This window comes from Podarcis melisellensis (assembly GCF_964234715.1).
Source record: "Podarcis melisellensis genome assembly, chromosome: 2".
In the NCBI taxonomy this organism is placed as follows: domain Eukaryota; kingdom Metazoa; phylum Chordata; class Lepidosauria; order Squamata; family Lacertidae; genus Podarcis; species Podarcis melisellensis.
The window spans coordinates 15,430,461-15,448,393 of record NC_138529.1 but is presented as its reverse complement, the minus strand read 5'-3'; the positions used below and the strand labels follow the sequence as shown (position 1 = coordinate 15,448,393).

Genomic DNA, 17,933 nt, shown 5'->3' with positions numbered 1-17,933 from the left:
TAAAGAATGAAAAAAATCGCTTGGTGCATATGTTATAGACATTGTTTCTCAGACAGGAAGAGACTTTCTAGTTCTTTGACTGACGCCTACAAAATTTCAAATAGCTGTTTTTGGAAATGATAACAGGGCCCCTCCAGATATCCTTTTTATTGTGCATTATTTATTGTTTGTTGTTCTAGATGAGCGCAGTCCTAGTCTATACCCCATGTTCAATACATTTTGCACCTGGAAAAGTTCAGGGTCGTACTGTGTCAATTAGCATATATACTAACTATAGCTTCTGGCTGTAATCCTGTAACTTTTCATACCACCAATGTTCTTTTCCCGCTTTTGTCATGTTGTTGCTTCTCTGGAAACAACAATGTGATAGCATTGGGGAAGCATCACAAATGGTGGAATGGCATGTGGATTTGTCCAGTATAAATGCCATTATTTCATGTTGCAGAATACACCCCCCCAAAAAAAACCCCAGTCTGGAGGGGGCCTTAGATTGTAGCACCCTGCTTGTGGTTAACGCTTAGCTGGAATGAAATATTCAACGCAGCAATAGAGAAATTAAAATAATAATTTATTTGTCAGACAAATAAATGAGAGGCACAGTGGTATATGGTTACCAAGCTCTGGCCTGGGCTCCTGCCATTATGGCCAGCACTTATATTCCCTCAGCCCAGCCTCCTTGCTCCTCCTTTGGCTGCCTCTGTCCAATCAGCCTGGTTGAAATTCCTTTTGGCTGTTTGCTAGAACCAATCACAAAAGATACACCCATTTCCTTTTGCCTTTTATGGGAAACAAAAAGATATATATTCTTCTATCTATAAATGACAAATAAGTAGTCATATATCTTACATTTGTCTCAACAAGGAACCTTAATTACCAGCTCACCTCTTGCCCTCCTTGCCCTATTGCCCTCCAAAACAGATGGTTAATAGTTTTAAATTTTTATCTTAAGCAGATGTAAAGGATCTTGAGTTCACATCCTCATGCATCATCAATGAAAGATCTCCTTTTTGGAGGTCTTTAAACAAAAGCCTGACAACCATATGTCAGGAGTGCTCGATGGCGTCTCCTGTCTGGCAGGGGGCTGGGCTCGTTTGCCCCTCTGGTCTCCTACAGCAATATGACTCTATGAAATAAGAATTTAACATTTCTTTCTTTCTAGATCCTTTGCATAATTACATTTAAGCCAATATATTTACTACATTATCATAGGTAGCCTTTTAGAAGAATAAACCTTCTCAAAGTATAAAGGAACAGTTTACAGCCTCAAAATAAAATAGGAAGAAACCTCTTCTTCTGTTTACACCCCATTCTCCAGCCAAGCCAGCTGCTTTTCCATTTGCTCTTGGCCTTTTAACCTTAGGAAGATATGGCTCATTTTACTATTTACCAACTCTTAATTTGTAGGGTCAGTGTAACCTTGCTCTCAGCCTGTAATTCCCTTTTTACGACTTTGAGAATTGTTTTCTGCTATAAATCAGGGGGCCCCCTTGTCCAGGAGGATAAACATCTTGCCAAAGTACTTAGGCAGCTGGTCTTCTGCCTGGCATAAAACATTTGAAAATCTTTAAGCTCATTTTAAAATACAGATCCTGATAAAAATATAAGCCTTGATAAAAATGCAGGCTATGATTAGATGCCTCAAGATGATGTACAATAAGGTGGAGGAGGGCAAGAGAAACCATGGCCGCCTTGTCTTCTGTTTTTGTGGCACAAAGATACAGACAGGATTTCTGGGCTGCATCATAAGCCATCCTGCTTGCACTGAATATACACACTGAATAAACAGCATAAAAATGGCACCCAGTAAGGTCTGTTTACAAACTACTTATTTTGTGGTGAAATATACCTTTGAGCTCAGCACAGCCAGAAGGAAAGGTGTAACTGTTCCACTCAATTCTTCCCCCTTCATAACTCCAGCTACGATTATCAGAAATCATAGGTGGCTCACCAGCCACACCTAGTTCCCAGTTCCTTTGTCTCAATCACTAGAAGGCCTCTGTGGTACAGCAAACATGGCTCAGCTCATGAGAAGCCTTGCTCCAGATTCTTAAAAATACTATCCCACCCAGAGCAGTTGATGGAACTGGCTGTCCACTGCCTGCATGGAAGGATCAGGGTGACTTTCACAACCTCTCTGTCTGGCCTTTTGGAGTCTCTCCCATGGCCCCATTCTTGCATCCGGCAGCCTTGGCAAAATAAGGGTAACCTCTGAACCGCCACAATTAACTATCCATTCATTACAAACGGCAACTGAACTGTTATGGGTGGAATTCACCAAAGGAGCCTCATTCTCAGAGACTTGGAGAACTTCCATGCGCACAATGGGGCTTTGCCCCCTGAAATTGGGTCAGGAGGACCCCCAGATCAGGGCCGTCTTATCCATAGGAGCTAGGGGTGCAGGGCACCCGGGCTCCGGGCTCTCAGGGGCGCCAGGCTGGGAGTCCGGGGCCCGAGAGTTGAGTCTGGAGAAGAGCCCGCCCGTCGGTCAGAGTGCCGCAATGGGCTCTTCTGCTGTGGGTGGCTCTGCACCGAAAGTTCGGGGGCAACCTAGCCAGCGAGACGTTGAGGCAAGCGGCTGGCTCTGCCCTTCTGTGTGCCTGGGGCTGGGCAACCTGAGGGGGGGAGCGTTGGGCAGATCTTTGCAGCCTGGCGTCGAATATGCTTAAGACAGCCCTGCCCCAGATCAGCACACAGGGAAAGGAGATGCACCGATTCTGAATTTGACCCATAATTTGCATGCAGGAGACTCAGGTTCAAAGAATGGCTCAACTATAAAGTTCTCTAAGTTTCTCAGGGAAGGCCTCATAACATTTCCCACAGAACTTGTGTAAGGATAAAAGAGCTGAGAATGATAGCTGTACTTCAAAATGCTATTTTCCGAAGATAAACAAAAACATTAATTTCCATGCCATCCTTCTTTTTAATCCTTTGTATATATATGTAGACAGCATCTTAAAAAAGCAGAGACATCACCTTGCCAACAAAGGTCCGTATAGTTAAAGCTATGGTTTTCCCAGTAGTGATGTATAGAAGTGAGAGCTGGACCATAAAGAAGGCTGATTGCCGAAGAATTGATGCTTTTGAATTATGGTACTGGAGGAGACTCTTGAGAGTTCCATGGACTGCAAGAAGATCAAACGCATTCATTCTGAAGGAAATCAGCCCTGAGTGTTCACTGGAAGAACAGATCCTGAAGCTGAGGCTCCAATACTTTGGCCACCTCATGAGAAGAGAAGACTCCCTGGAAAATACCCTGATGTTGTGAAAGATTGAGGGCACAAGGAGAAGGGGGCGACAGAGGACGAGATGGTTCTCGAAGCTACCAGCATGAGTTTGACCAAACTGTGGGAGGCAGTGGAAGACAGGAGTGCCTGGCGTGTTCTGGTCCATGGGGTCACAAAAAGTTGGACACGACTAAATGACTAAACAACAACAACATATATATGTTTATAGGAAAAAGGTGCCAGTACCCACCATGAAGTTGTTGCAGTAAGTGCCACACTTTTAACTTTTGGGGGGAAATGTGCCTGTACTGCGTACCATTGAGTACCTCCAGGGGGGAAAGCACTGTTTATCATTCAAACTAATTCTCATTCCATTATCTCAATGTGTTTTTTCCTGGCGTTTTATACACTTTGCATTTATAATAACACTTCTGATGTTGAAAGCACTGCACATACATAATTACAACAGTCCTTGCCTAGTAAGGTGACTCAATATCAGAATGCCTATTTTTACAGATGAGGTCAGATTTATATTGCCTCTGGACAGCTACAGAATTTGTGGCAGAGGTGAGATCTGAACCAGCCACACCAAGAGTAGTCAACATGGTGCCCTCCAGATGTTTTGGACACCCATCCAGCTCCCACCACCCTGATCATAGGCTTTTCTGGCTCAGGGTGGGAGCAGTTGTAGTCCACCATATCTGGGGAGCTCTATGGGAGCCACCTCTGTGCCACACTACCGTGTCTATGTATATTGTGGGTCCATAGTGTGGCAGAAGTAAAAGAACGCAATCCTTTGAAATCTTAGCCTTACTGCATAAAGCACCAGGAATAATCAACCACAACTAGAGAACATTTCTGGTGGTGATTTGTTTCCCAGTACAGTGGTACCTCAGGTTACAGACTCCACTAACCCAGAACTAGTGCTTCAGGTTAAGAACTTTGCTTCAGGATGAGAACAGAAATCGTGCTCCGGCGGTGCAGCGGCAGCAGAGGCCCCATTAGCTAAAGTGGTGCTTCAGGTTAAGAACAGTTTCAGGTTAAGAACGGACCTCCGGACGAATTAAGTACTTAACCCGAGGTACCACTGTAAATAATCTAACTGATGTTCCATTAAAACCAATAGCATCGCTGCATTAAATTCACTAGACTTTAGGTGAGCGAATTGTGGCCTGTTTGATCAAAATGCATTGATTCTATGCTGCCTCATAAGGAATCATTTCTATGGGTGAGTTTGGTCTCTCTAGTCCTCCCATTATCTGTGGTCACTTCTTCTTGCATTCACAGGGGACTTTGGCTTGAGAAACCTTCTCTGACTTGATAAAGTTAAGTTCTAGCAACACTTCCCTATACTGGGAGTTAATTCCTTATACGGATTTGATATTTTAGTGGCATGATGAATAGAGCAATATGCTTTATACTGAGTCAGACCATTGACCCATCTAGCTTAGAAGCATCTGCCCCAGGGGTTGTAAACTTTTGGCCCGCCAGATGTTACTGAACTACAATTTCCATCATTCCTGGCCATTGGCCATGCTTGCTGAGGCTGATGGGAGTTGTAGTTCAGCAACATCTGGAAGGCCAAATGCCTTCCACCCCGGTCTACACTTATAAGCAGTGGCTTTCAGAAATAAGTCCTTTCCAACTTTACTTGGAGGGATGCCAAGGACTGAATTGGGAGTGTTTTGCATGCAAATAATGTGCTCTGCCACTGACCTATGACCCTTCTTTACTAGCGTATGAAAGTGCCAGGAAAAATGAGGGAACAGACATGTTACTGTAAGGGAAAACAGGTGCAGAGCAATCAAGGATGCAGCTAATTCCAGATGGATGAAGCAGAATATGTTTCTTGCCATAACACCAATGAAAGTGGTCAACAGCTCAGACACTGTGTATTGTTAGCAAGCTATGAGGAATGTAGAACTTCGGGTTCTACTGCTAGAAAGTTGTCTTTTCCCAGATACCCATATTACTATGTTTTCTTTAAGTTTCTCTTTCATATATTTAAAAATGTGGCTTCCCTCTCAGATACAGTTGCAGAGATACTTTCCACATTTCACCCAATAAATAAAAGGAAATGGTAATTGGAAGTCTTGCTCCATAAGAGAAATTAGTTTACGATAGTGTCTTGGATGTTACCTCGGGTTAAGTACTTAATTCGTTCCGGAGGTCCGTTCTTACCCTGAAACTGTTCTTAACCTGAAGCACCACTTTAGCTAATGGGGCCTCCTGCTGCCGCCGCGTCGCCGGAGCACGATTTCTGTTCTCATCCTGAAGCAAAGTTCTTAACCCGAGGTACTATTTCTGGGTTAGCGGAGTCTGTAACCTGAAGTGTCTGTAACCTGAAACGTATGTAACCCGAGGTACCACTGTACAGGAAATAATTGTGCACAGCTGAAAATGCTGGCAGTGTTAAGATAAATTCAACAGTGTAAACAAGTTTTGAGGGATGCAATAATGGAAAACTGATTGGTATAGTTTTTGTAAAATATGCAGGGATAGAAGATATGTAAAATGAACCACGAAAAGAGAAGAAGAGAAGTCAATGATATTTTAAGGATATAAAGTGAGTATTTGAAATTGTAAAACAGAAAATGAGTCCCAAGGACTGCAAGTAGATCAAACCCATTCATTCTGAAGGAAATCAGCCCTGAGTGCTCACTGGAAGGACAGATCCTGAAGCTGAGCCTCCAATACTTTGGCCACCTCATGAGAAGAGAAGACTCCCTGGAAAAGACCCTGATGTTGGGAAAGATGGAGGGCACAAGGAGGAGGGGACGACAGAGGACGAGATGGTTGGACGGTGTTCTCGAAGTTACCAGCATGAGTTTGACCAAACTGCGGGACAGCTGAAAACGCTGGCAGCGTTAAGATAAACCCAACAGTGTAAATAAGTTTTGACGGTTGCAATAATGGAAAACCCATCGGTATGGTTTTTGTAAAATATGCATGGATTTAGGAGATGCAAAATGAACAATGGGGGGAAAAAAGAAGGTAAATCATTGATATATTAAGGGTGTAAAAGGAGCATTTGATTCGCTGCTTTCGCTTGCGGAACGAAACGCCCATGCGCGCTCCTCGACCTTTCCCTTTGCGCGCGTGGCAACCGGGAGAAAAAAAAAAACAAAAAACGGGACAGATCGAGAAAGAGAGAGAGAGAGGGCGCCGCATCGTGGTTGGAAGCATGCGCAAAAGCGGCCTGGGTTGGGAGGCGAGGGGGCGTGGCTGAGGGGGCGGGCGCAGGCGGCTCGGATTCCAGAAGGGGGCGTGGCCACCGCTGCGCTCTTTTTTCCCGTCCGGTGTCCAAGGTGCGCCGCGGCTGCTGCTATAGCGAAAGCAACAGGTGCGCGTCGCGGCAAAGGAAGGAAGGAAGGAAGGTCCGGCTGGCGGGGAGCGGCCGTCGGAAGCTCGAGCGAGGTAGGTAGCCGAGGGCACCCCGCCGATCTCCCTGGCCGGGCGCTTAGTCGCTGGGATGCACCGGTCCAGCGGTGCCTACGATTTCTCCCCGTGGGGGTGGGCTCGCTTTTCTGCGGCGGGTGACCCCCCGATTCCCGAAGCGGCGGAGTCGGCAGGTGCAACGGAAAAACCTTCACCATTGCCCCCTTCCTGGAGGGGAGGACCCTTAATAATGATGATGATGATAATTCTATTATTTATACCCAGCACGGCCCCCTCCCCGCCTTTCCCCAGGGGAAGGACCTATAATAATAATAATAATTATTCTATTATTTATACCCTGCACAACCCCTTCCCTGCCTTTCCCCAGGGGACGACCCATAATAATAATAATAATAATAATAATAATAATAATGATAATTTCTATTTATACCCAGCATAGCCCCCTCCCCACCTTTCCCCAGGGGGATGACCCTTAATAATAATGATAATAATTCTATTATTTATATACTCTGCCCATCTGGCTGGGTTTCCTTTACACTCTGGGCAGCTTCCAGCAGAATATATATAAAAGCACACAATAGAACACCAGGAGTTTAAAACTTCTCCATACAGGGCTGCCTTCAGATGTCATCTGAAAATGGTGTCGTTCTTTTATCTTCTTGACACCTGATGGGAGGGTGTTGTGCCATGGCAGAGAAGGCCCTCTGTCCTCTTTGAAATGTGTCGTGTTTCGAGAGGGGGGTGCCAGGGGCGCCCGCATCAATAAAATATTGGTTGGAGACAGGTAAGCCCCGCCCATCATCATGGATCGCATGATGTACACTGTTTGAATGGCAATCCCCACCAACTTTTTTTGGGGGGGCGGCCCCCTCAAATATTTTATTGAGTGGATCTCAAAGGGATCTCAGTCCTTAGGAGTTGGATCCTATGCGGGGAGTAGATGACAACACCACAATAAAAGGCGGATTTGGGTACTTTGGTTATAAAGCTTAAAATGGTAAAAAAAGGGTTAAAATACTCTGGTATTCGTAACTCATGGCTAGTCCAAGTAAAGGATAGGCTACTGACTGTGGCTCCTCAGATGCTGCCAGCGTTTGGGTGGATTGTAATTTGACTAAACTGCAAGGGCTGGCAACCCTAATTTGCAGGCAGGTGCATTTTAATTTAATTTGTGTGTGTGTATCTGGGGTGTTGGACATCATCTCCTGTTCCACCAGTAATTTGTGTGTGTGTATCTGGGGTGTTGGACATCATCTCCTGTTCCACCAGTAGGAACTGTGCACTTTTGCTGCGTCTGGAGGTGCTATGATTCCTGATCTCTAAAGTTCTTGCGCTGCATTTACCTCAACGGGTCACTTGAGGGTGAAACTATCCAGTGTCTTATCGATTGCACAGTCCCAAGTAAGCGCTTGGTGGTTTGGTAAACTGGTCTGGAAGTGCAATGTGGTTTATCCTACTGGGCCAGCTATGTGGGATCCTTGCTGCATCTTCTCAGGATGTGAGAAGGAGGAAATGGTCAACCTGTATATTCACGGAAATTTTTGCAAGATTAACAGCTCCCTTCGTAGTTTTCTCTTGCATCTGTGATTGCAAGTGAAGACTGCTGCTATTCTCCGGAGACTAGACCCCGTCCTGGAGATCTACTGTTCCTTGTATTTATCGAAAACATTTTTTTCACTCTACCTGCTGTCTTTGCAAAGGCTAGGAATGGGGACTGTGGCCTTCCAGGTGTGCTGCCACATCCCATTAGCCTATGGCAAGTGATGAAGGATGATGGGAGTTGTAGTCTAATAACATCTGGATGCCACAGGTGCCCTCTCCCTGACTTAGGTCTATTTATGTTGTGGCCGCTGTGTTGGGATGTTCTTGAGCTTTTTGACCCTTTTAGCTTGTGGTGGAGGTGAGCATATTGGATTTTGCAGGCTGCTTGTTGATTATAGAAAGCAGCTAAGCGCTTCTGTAGAGCATAAAGGGTAAAGGGGACCCTTGACCATTGGGTCCAGTCGTGGCCGACTCTGGGGTTGCAGCGCTCATCTCGCTTTATTGGCCAAGGGAGCCGGCGTACAGCTTCTGAGTCATGTGGCCAGCATGACTAAGTCCCTTCTGGTGAACCACAACAGCGCACGGAAATGCAGTTTACCTTCCTGCCAGAGCGGTACCTATTGATCTACTTGCACTGGTGTGCTTTTGAACTGCTCGGTTGGCAGGAGCAGGGACCGTGCAACGGGAGCTTACCCAGTCACGGGGATTCGAACCGCCGACCTTCAGATCGGCAAGCCCTGGGCTCTGTGGTTTAACCCACAGCGCCACCCGCGTCCCATTCTTTAGAGCATACTGGTACTTAAAATAAGCCTGACCATGAATACTTCACAGGTATTTTTCTCTCTAGGTCTAGCTCAGGGCTGTGTGCTTGTTGACATGGTGTTCTCATTCTGCACATTCAATGGTGCAGTGCTTGCTCTTTTTTGGTGAGCATAATCAGGTAATGGCTAGGAATTTGCTGGATCAGTGTAATACTCGTCTGTGTAGAAGTTACAAAAAGGGAAGTTGGCAAAGTACTGTGGTTTCTTTGGTAACTAGTTATTACCTGGGATTTGTCCTCATGTCTGTTTTCCTGCAGAAGGATCACACCACACTTTCCTAATGAAGACTGTGGATGTGATTGCAGATCACTGTGTCTTCTCAGCTTAAATTGGGCTCTTTTAACCAAGGGCCCCTGGGACAAAGAATGGAAGAAATACTACCTAATCACATGCTTATAAATATGCCCAAAGCACCTGTGTGGTGGTTTGTTAAAGTTCTGGGTGTGCCTGGAAAGATTTGTCAAAGTTTGTCCAAAAAATCTCCTCCTGCCAGCTTGTGGCCTTGACTCACCTTTCTACCTGAGCATTGGAAATCTCTCCTGGGTTCATAGTGCAAATGAGGAAGTGGTTACTAATGCCCAGAGTGAAAATCTTCTTTAGAATCCAAGCTGGATATTCTTGACTCTAACCTGCAAGAGAGAGAATATCTAGAGTGGCTCTCTTTGGTAGACAAGTGTTTCGGAACCTGTATCTGAAGTTAAACAGTTGCTCTATTGCATAAAGAGTTGTTATCTCTCAATTTCCACTTTAGTTCTGTTAAAAGTGAATGCCGTTTATTAGGGTTTTTTTAGATCAGTTAATGGATTCCTTCAGTGTAGGGTCAGACTGTGCAGGGACAACCAATACTTCCAACAGTTTGGTTTTTCGTACTAAACAGACCTCACGCGAAGCACTCGGGGGCAAGGTACAACATTTGCATTTCTTCCCTTGTTTAAAGTGTAGTGGGCAGAGGAAGGAAGCTTTGCAACTCATTATATTAACAAACCTTTGCTCTTGAGTTGGGTGGAGAGGGAAAGGAATGTGAAACCTGTAGTGTTTTTCTTCCCTTCTGTGCAGTGAAAAATATTTAGAGCACAGATGCAGAATTGAGGGGTGTCACTCATCTCCTTCCCAATTTTTAGCAGAATGAACAGCTTTCCTCTGTTATCATGCATTGTGTGCATGCCCTGTCATAGCATTTCAATATTGAACCTGGCCTGGAGTATTGGATATGGATTAATTATGGGTTTCATTGTGGGTGACATCTTCATAGCTACTGATATGGTTACCATCTTGGACTTGGGTAAGGTTGCCCCTTTGGTCAGGCAAAATACGGGACAGGTCCAGGGGAAGGGGTGGGGGAATTAAAAAATTACTTTACCTGGTGCAGTAATAGATACCATAAATACAATCAGAGAGCAGCAATAATTTGAGCTGACTCACCACCACTTTTGTAAGGAAGGAGATTTTGGAACAAGTGCCCTCATGTTTTAGCTGCTACTCTGCGCTTAGTGATTTCTTTTTCTTCTGATCTTGCTCTTTGATTGGCCACCCTTCCTCCTTGTTGCCTGTGCAAACTCTCCACCAAACTGGATAGAATTAGGCCCATGCAAAGTGCAGTATCCCCCTTCTCGCTATTCGGCCCACCCAGATCTGCCCACCCCACGTCCCATGATAATGGCTCTCCTCCTCATGGACCCATACTCTGCCTACAAAAAATTACTGCTCTTGCTCTCACTCTTCTCCTGCCACTGGACCCACCCTCTGGTCATTCAGTTTTCAGGAGGAGGAGGAGGATGAGCCTGAATATGTGAAAAAGGCCGTTTTTGAAGTCCAAACAGGACCAGGGACACTTTTCTCCAAAAAAAGGGACAATCACATTTTTCCAGGGATGGGTGGCAACCCTAGACTTGGGACTTGTCCACATTTGAGCATTATTTAGCTGTTAACCTGCTTTCCCCCTATTCAAATTAGGATGGAGTACCGTAGGTAGTTAATAGTGACATGTATTTGAATTTATTTTAAGAGAAGCAATTTTGTTCTTTCCTGTTCATACCAGTAGACATTCCCTTTTGTGTCTGTCCCTGCCTTTTAATTTGCTGCTTCTGTTATGCCAATTAAGAACTGATGTCGGACCTTGTTGTTTTAGTTCCCCACTCAATAAGTGTGCAAGAGCCCACAGTCAGGTGAAATTAAATTTGTTTGTGCAGTGTTCTGCTTGTGTGCAAATCTGAGGAATCGAAGAGGGGGGGGGGATCCTCTATTCACGAGGATACTAGAATAGTTAGGAGCACATGAAAAGGAGAATAGCGGAAAGTGACAATTGATCCACCCACCTAAAACATCGAAAAAATTGTCCTCTACCCTGAGTTGAGATTATTCACCTATCAGGTAAACCCAAGTTTACAGAGGAAAAACATTGGGATTGGGATTGTTTGAAGACAACTATGCAGATTAAATCAGAATGCATACAGTTGCCAGTGCAGAATAAACTCAGAATAAGCTCCTGCGTGGATAAGCCCTTAATGCAGGCTTCCTCAACCTCGGCTCTTCAGATGTTTTGGACTACAATTCCCATCATCCCTGACCACTGGTCCTGCTAGCTAGGGATCATGGAAGTTGTAGGCCAAAAACATCTGGAGGGCCAAGGCTGAGGAAGCCTGCCTTAATGTAATGTTGCTGCTGACAACCATTCTATTTCTTTTCCCTTCTCTCCTGCCTTCTAATATTAAAGTGTGATGATAGCCTATTAGGTAGAAGTATTAATCAGTATTAGTTAGACTAGCTGCCTTGAACTTTTGAAGATGTCAATATTATGAAAGGTGAAACTCTGGCAAGGTTGAGAGAAGGAATAGGGACAAGGACGCGGGAAATGTTGTACGTATATCATAATATTTTTTGCTAGAAAAGGCTTCTGAGATAGTTTAGGCTACACTGAGAACTTGTGGCTTGCTCAAGGTCACGCAGTGGTGTCTTTAGAAATGGTGAATTTTTCTGTGTACATGCCACGCGAATGTATATAGCAAATGCATGACCATTAAAGGCACTCTAAAGGAACATGTGTTGCAGAGCTAGCATGGTATGGGTCTGCCTGCCAAGGTGTGTACGCTTGGTTTGCACCTTGTGCATTGAGTAAATCCACCCCCCCAAGTTCCCTTGTGGAGCAGAGACCCAAATCTGGGTCTGCCCAAACAAACCCAAAGCCCTCTGCAATGCTTTGCCCCTTCTCGGTTTAGAATGGCAGACTTCTTTCCAAATTCAGTGGTTAGCTACGTTGACTGTAAGTCATCATTCTAGACTGTGCTGGCGAAGGCAGCTTCTAAAGGAAGTGTTAAGCTGAACTATTATGGCGGAGAAGCTTAATGAGGGAGCTCATGTGTACCGTGGCACAGAGCCAGCAAAGAGTCTGAGCGTTTTGATGGCAAAAGCAGGTAATTGTACTATTGCAGATGTCCATCTCTTCTGCCATAAATGTTACCCCTGGAAACAAGAGACCCTTTCTACGGGGCGTTAAATGACCCCTTGTGTTTGAATATGAGCTTCCCGATTCAGTAGCGCTCTCTTATCAGCCGGATCTTATTAGCAAATGGCTACAACTGTCTCTGGGTTAACTTCAGTTTTTCTTTCAAGCATTCTGCCTGGGTTAGCCGTTGCTGTGCTGCAGAAAGTTTTAAAATAGGAGTTTTAAACTGCTGCACAACCATTAGGAACTGGCTGTGAAGAAGGAGACTGAATGACATGGTCGAAGTCTGCTATGCCCGGGGTTGTTGTTGTGGGTGTTTTTTAATTTGAAGATTAAAAACCCAGAACTGTCCCATGCCAACTTTATTAGGTTAAAATTTGTTTCACAAGCGCCAATCTGGGTGTTGGTTTTCCTTCTGTCTTTTCAATAACTAGTAATTTATGTACATATGTATTCAGTTTATATCCTGCCCTTCCTCCTGAAGGAGCCCAGGGCAGCAACACATCTATAATAAAATTGAGGATGTGATAAAGGTTTAGAAAGGGAGTTTACTTTTATAGGAGCAAGAGCAGGGTGTAATATGGGAAGCAGCATTTGATTCTTATCTGCCAGTTCACAAGTTCTACAGCTATCAACTTAACAGCCTTGTTTGATTCAAGGCATCTTCTGGAGTAGATTCCAGGGGCTAACATATTTGAAAAAAAATGGTTTCATACTAGTAAATTCTATTCAGTTCTGTATTTTCTGCTGCACAGGCAAATTTAAATGAATCAATGTATGGAAAGGAGTAGTAAATTATTACTGAAAATAGTTCTGCAAGAGGCAAGAAAATTTGAAATGTTGTGGGGGAAAGTATTCAAGAGACTGAGGATGAATCACATTTCCTCTAACGTTTCTCCGATGAAAATAGGGATGTCCCATTCCACAATGATAATTTTGCTATTTATATCCCATCCACCAGACTGGGTTTCCCCAGTCTCTCTGGGCAGCTTCCCACATACAGTGGTACCTTGATTCTCAAATTTAATCCCCGGAATGGTTCGAAAACAAAGGCGTGGCTTCTGATTGGCTGCAGGAGCTTCACTCAGTCAGAAGCTGTGGAAGCCATGTCGGACGTTCGGCTTCCGAAAAACATTCACGAACCAGAACACTCACTTCTGGGGTTGTGATGTTCAGGAGCCGATTTGTTTGACAACTAAGTTGTTTGACTACCAAGGTACCACCATATAGAAAAACATAATAAAACATTAAACTTTTTTTTTAAAGCTTCCCTCTACAGGATTGCCTTCAGACGGCTCAGGGGTCAGATAACTTGATACCCTCCAACATTTCTCCAGTGGAAATGGGGGCATCCTAAGGAAAAGCAGGACATTCCGGGATCAAATCACAAACCGGGGTGACTTCTCTAAATCAGGGATGTCCCTGGAAAATAGGGACACTTTGGGGGTCTGCAATTGTTATCAAGCCATTATAGTCTTGGTGTGTGTGTTCCATTTTGTTGCTGCTAAAACTAAAACCCTGCTATAAATAAAGCCCAGCAGAGCAACAACTGCTACCGTTAGTTATCTGATTAGAAATTTTAATTAGTTTCCCCATATATGTAGCTGTTGGTTAAGGAGTGGCATCTGAAGGTAGGGTGTTCTTATCTGCCACATCACATAATTCTGACTGATCAAAGGTTAAAGAACAGTGTTAAAGCTACATTTATCACTGCATAAAGTTTGCTGCCCATTTCCTTAACTCCGTGAGTGAACAGTAGTCTTGCTCCAGCTCCCTAGGTTTTCTGAAAGTGATCTAAACTAGAACTTTGTGTGAAATTTATTTAAAGAACAACCTTTTTTCAAAACAGTTCTAAGTTTTCATGTTTTCCACCCTGCATAATTCAGATTAGTTGTAGTGTGGCTGGAAGGGAGAAGACCCCTGAGATGATCTGTACACCGTAACATAGGGGTAGGCAAACTAAGGCCCGGGGGCCAGATCAGGCCCAATCACCTTCTAAACCTGGCCAACAGACGGTCCAGGAATCAGTGTGTTTTTACATGAGTAGAATGTGTCCTTTTATTTAAAATGCATCTCTGGGTTATTTGTGGGGCATAGGAATTCGTTCATCCCCCCCCCAATATTGTCTGGCCCCCCCACAAGGTCTGAGGGACAGTGGACCGGCCCCTGCGGCGTAACACATTGTACGTACACTGTTCCACCGAAATAAACCGCCCGCCAATAAACCATAGTGGATTGATGTACAGATACAATGGGCAGAAAAGGCTCCGATAAAGAAATGCAGTTGGAAAATGTATTGTCCTCCTTCCCAGCCTAGAGTGGCTGGGGAAACACAGCCAGATGGGTGGGGTATAATTAATAAATTATTATTATTTATTATTATTAGCCTTGTGCTTTGAACAGGCTGGTATAGATACTGAGTTTGGGTGTGATGCTGCAGTCGTGGCTGGAAGTGGACAACTTCTGCTTCTTTGGGCGGTCGCTCGTAGCTAAGCAAGATTGTCTTCCATGAACACGGTCTTAACAGTGAGTCTGTAAGTGACTCACCTTGTTGTGGTGACTGGGCTTGCACGTTCCTATGATCCTTGTGAACGAAGCCGCTGGGAGTCTCATACTCCCAGCAGGGTCACCCAAGGCAGTAAGGTCAAAGGGAAGGAGCTAGACAAAGAATGATCCAAGAAGTCCTCAGCGGCAGAACAGGCGGATGATAACAAGCTGTATGTTATGACGGCTGTGAAGGCGGATAAGAATCTACCAGTCGTCGTGATACTCATGCCATCAGAATAGAGCCTTACTGTGAAGACTGTGCGTTGGTCAGTGTGCACTGATCTACACACATAAATTCACGCACAGGCGTCTTCTAAAAACTCATCCCAAACCCAAACCCCAAAATTCCCATGGCGACCAGCAAGTTGTAATGGGGGCAGAACTGTGAAATCTGGAAGCCCCTAGTCATGAACCGGCACATGGGCGGTGGATACAGATTCAGTTGCTGTGACTCAAGGAATGAGGCAGTTGAGCAGCTTGGCAGCTGTATCCATGACTGAGCAGCCCTATTTAGGATCCACTCTGCTCACCCCAAAAAGGGTGGGGGGCTAGTAAAGGTGCTCTAAACACAGTCCCAATTTCCCTGACTGGATTACCACGCCCAGTGGGGTCACCACCCAGCGGTCGTAAAAGACAATTGAACTTTGGAACATGGAATATACAAGCTTTGTTGGATAAGACAGATAATGAGTGTCCCAAACGCAGAACTGCAACCATTGCAAGAGAGCTGTGACATTTTAACATCAATATTGCAGCGCTTCAAGAAACTCGAAAGAGCAGGTGAGGGACAACTGAAGGAAGTGGACAGCCATTTCATGTCCACTCATTCTGGAGTAGCCTTGGTGCACTCAGTGAAAATTCCTCCCTTATCCCGGAATGAATAACTTTGAAGTGGGAGTGACGTGACCATCTCATGTTTGCTAAGAAACTTTTATCTCCTTTAAAGATTAACAATGCGCTTGGTAATCACCCAAAGGTTTCTGGGGATGAGAAACCTTAGATATGTCCGCAATGTGTTTACTTAGTGACGTCCATGTGAGTAAAGAGAATGCAGACTGAAATTCATAGGGAAAATGAACAGACTGGTAATGTTATCACTTCTGAAACAAACAACACCCTTGGCTGTCTTGATCATAAAACCTGCCAATGTTAACGATAATCATGGCTTGAGACATGGTTTACAGGCATAGCACAAATATTTATTATATTATTTATTAGATTTCTAGACCAACGTATCCTATAAAGAGACTGAAGGCACTTCATATTATAAAGCAATTTTATTATACAACAAATCAAAACTTTCTTCGGTAAAATGCAGCAGTGCAGAATGAAAAGTTCAAGCCTGTGGGCAGCCAGTTCAGTCCCTCCAAAGACCCTGGAGAAAAAGTGATTTTTGACTTGGCGGTGGGATTGTGCCACCCTAGTTGCCATCTTGTCTCTTCCACATGTGGCATGCCATAGCCGAGAAGGCCCTGTCTCATGTCACTACACAGCGAACCACGCTGCTGGTATGATGATAAAATATATTCATGCTTCCCCGGCTGCAGGGTCCAGGACATTTGATATTGCGTTCTCTGGGATTAATGCAGGAACTGTCTACTGAATCATTGCTGCTCTGATGCAAATCTGTTACAAAATTTGTGTGATCTCCGCAGCAGCCTCACGCTTTCATAACTGCTTTGGAAAGGGGCAATGCTTTTATTGTATTGATAGCATTACAATATTGGGCTTTAACCAGTCCCTGAAATTGAGAGATACTTTTATTAAGACCAGCCTGATGTATTGTCTTAATCCTTGAGTTTTCCAGAGCATAATGTTCGCAAAATAAGCTGTTTATCTTAAACTTTCCCCTTAATTCCCACTAATAATCGAAAAACAAAACTCTTATGAAATGCCTGGCTCCCAGATGTACCTGAAAATATTTGTACTCTTGGCAAAAGTACAAGCTTGTGCCAGTGCCTTTGCATGTTTCTACAGATGCACAAAAAGGCAAAACATTCTCTGGCGCTTTTGCAGTTCCATAAGCTTCTTACTCAGTTGTTGTGGAGGCAGTTTCGTCGTTAAGGTGAGTCGCAAATACCTTTCGCTCTAAGCGCTCATTTAGAGGGCAAGTGGACTCTAGGCCGAGGAGAAAAAAGCCATAAAGCTACTGAGCTCTCCAAATCGCTTTCAGACTTTCACCTTTCTTACCCTGTTTTTCTTAGCAATAATTTGTAGGGCAGAGTGAACGTCACAGCTGAAGCTTTCTGGAAGGGGCTGAGCTTTAGCAAAAGCCTGCAAGTTTTCCGTTGTTGCTTCAGAACGTGCTGTTCTCTGCTTCTGACTTGTATGTAGTTGCTGAGGAGGCTGTGGGGCACCTAGCAGTCTCTGTGTTAAAGCTTTCTGTACCTTTCCCCTCCCTTCCCCGCCGCTTGTATTGAATTTCAGAACTCCTGACTTAAGCAAAGCTGACTGGTTCCCCAGCTATGGATCAGCTTCTGTACTCCCTAAACCATGCAAGGCTGCTTTGGGATCCTAAAGTCCACATTTGTCGCTCTCCAAAGCTTCTGTTTCATGGGGAGCGGCAAGAGGACCTACCTAGGCAATGTTTGCTCAGCAGATGAGTGTTCATGTGTAAACATTAACCAGAAAAAAGCCCAAAAGCCACTAAGCTGTCCTGAACCAGCGCATGCCGGGATGAGAAAAAGCCGTGGAATGAAAGCCGTCGACTTGGATGACCTTAACTAATTTTGTTCGGAGGGAACCCTGGACTTCCTTGGAAGCTTATCAGCCATCCCTCTGTGAGATGCTCAGTACTGGCAGGCAAGCTCTGGGTGCGAGAGCCGGTCCTGCCCTGAAACCGCAGGTGGAGGGAGACAAATGTTCCAGAGCATGCTCAGTTTGTCGGGCAACAGGGAGGCCTAAGTGTGAGGCCAATGCCCTGTATGGGGTCTTCCACACTGCGCAGTTCAGTCCATG

At 44.7% G+C, this 17,933-nt stretch overlaps 1 protein-coding gene and 1 long non-coding RNA gene across 7 annotated transcripts in view; both read left to right on the top strand.

The window, feature by feature from the left end:
* The first annotated feature begins 3,366 nt into the window (after positions 1-3,366).
* Positions 3,367-17,933, top strand: part of LOC309363078 — a 142,956-nt gene continuing 128,389 nt past the window's right edge. Inside the window, exon 1 of the long non-coding RNA XR_014165226.1 lies at positions 3,367-3,445. This is a non-coding gene — a long non-coding RNA (uncharacterized lncRNA). The remainder of the gene's footprint in view (positions 3,446-17,933) is intronic.
* LIMA1 (LIM domain and actin binding 1) overlaps positions 6,510-17,933 on the top strand; it is a 71,660-nt gene continuing 60,236 nt past the window's right edge. For 2 of the 6 annotated variants that reach the window (XM_081898549.1, XM_081898548.1), the window contains exon 1: positions 16,937-17,040. The gene's annotated coding sequence lies outside the window, so the exon portion shown is untranslated. Of the gene's footprint in view, positions 6,642-16,935; positions 17,041-17,933 lie in introns of those variants that run through there. The other 4 variants (XM_081898553.1, XM_081898552.1, XM_081898551.1 and 1 more) reach the window with 3 other exon arrangements.